This window comes from Tachypleus tridentatus, chromosome 9, assembly GCF_004210375.1.
Source record: "Tachypleus tridentatus isolate NWPU-2018 chromosome 9, ASM421037v1, whole genome shotgun sequence".
NCBI lineage: Eukaryota > Metazoa > Arthropoda > Merostomata > Xiphosura > Limulidae > Tachypleus > Tachypleus tridentatus.
In genome coordinates this window covers 6,073,593-6,075,628 of record NC_134833.1, presented here as the reverse complement: position 1 = coordinate 6,075,628, position 2,036 = coordinate 6,073,593, and positions in this window count along the sequence as shown.

Here is a 2,036-nt window from a genome sequence, read left to right as displayed (position 1 = left end):
TTTCTTCCTTCTTGACAGTGAGTTATGTGATTATATCTGTGAATATCGATTACAATGTTAACTCTTTCTTCCTTCTTGACAGTGAGTTATGTGATGGTATATCTGTGAATATCGATTACAATGTTAACTCTTTCTTCCTTCTTGACAGTGAGTTATGTGATTATATCTGTGAATATCGATTACAATGTTAACTCTTTCTTTCTTCCTTCTTGACAGTGAGTTATGTGATTATATCTGTGAATATCGATTACAATGTTAACTCTTTCTTCCTTCTTGACAGTGAGTTATGTGATTATATCACGTGAATATCGATTACAATGTTAACTCTTTCTTCCTTCTTGACAGTGAGTTATGTGATTTTCTTCCTTCTTGATATCTGTGAATATCGATTACAATGTTATTAACAGTGAATTTTACAATTCTCTTTTTCCTTCTTGACAGTGAGTTATGTGTTATGGTATCTGTGAATATCGATTACAATGTTAACTCTCTTCCTTCTTGACAGTGAGTTATGTGATTATATCTGTGAATATCGATTACAATGTTAACTCTTTCTTCCTTCTTGACAGTGAGTTATGTGATTATATCTGTGAATATCGATTACAATGTTAACTCTTTCTTCCTTCTTGACAGTGAGTTATGTGATTATATCTGTGAATATCGATTACAATGTTAACTCTTTCTTCCTTCTTGACAGTGAGTTATGTGATTATATCTGTGAATATCGATTACAATGTTAACTCTTTTCTTCCTTCAGTTGACAGTGAGTTATGTGATTATATCTGTGAATATCGATTACAATGTTAACTCTTTCTTCCTTCTTGACAGTGAGTTATGTGATTATATCTGTGAATATCGATTACAATGTTAACTCTTTCTTCCTTCTTGACAGTGAGTTATGTGATTATATCAGTGAATATCGATTACAATGTTAACTCTTTCTTCCTTCTTGACAGTGAGTTATGTGATTATATCTGTGAATATCGATTACAATGTTAACTCTTTCTTCCTTCTTGACAGTGAGTTATGTGATTATATCTGTGAATATCGATTACAATGTTAACTCTTTCTTCCTTCTTGACAGTGAGTTATGTGATTATATCTGTGAATATCGATTACAATGTTAACTCTTTCTTCCTTCTTGACAGTGAGTTATGTGATTATATCTGTGAATATCGATTACAATGTTAACTCTTTCTTCCTTCTTGACAGTGAGTTATGTGATTATATCTGTGAATATCGATTACAATGTTAACTCTTTCTTCCTTCTTGACAGTGAGTTATGTGATTATATCAGTGAATATCGATTACAATGTTAACTCTTTCTTCCTTCTTGACAGTGAGTTATGTGATTATATCAGTGAATATCGATTACAATGTTAACTCTTTCTTCCTTCTTGACAGTGAGTTATGTGATTATATCTGTGAATATCGATTACAATGTTAACTCTTTCTTCCTTCTTGACAGTGAGTTATGTGATTATATCTGTGAATATCGATTACAATGTTAACTCTTTCTTCCTTCTTGACAGTGAGTTATGTGATTATATCTGTGAATATCGATTACAATGTTAACTCTTTCTTCCTTCTTGACAGTGAGTTATGTGATTATATCTGTGAATATCGATTACAATGTTAACTCTTTCTTCCTTCTTGACAGTGAGTTATGTGATTATATCTGTGAATATCGATTACAATGTTAACTCTTTTCTTCCTTCTTGACAGTGAGTTATGTGATTATATCTGTGAATATCGATTACAATGTTAACTCTTTCTTCCTTCTTGACAGTGAGTTATGTGATTATATCTGTGAATATCGATTACAATGTTAACTCTTTCTTCCTTCTTGACAGTGAGTTATGTGATTATATCAGTGAATATCGATTACAATGTTAACTCTTTCTTCCTTCTTGACAGTGAGTTATGTGATTATATCAGTGAATATCGATTACAATGTTAACTCTTTCTTCCTTCTTGACAGTGAGTTATGTGATTATATCTGTGAATATCGATTACAATGTTAACTCTTTCTTCCT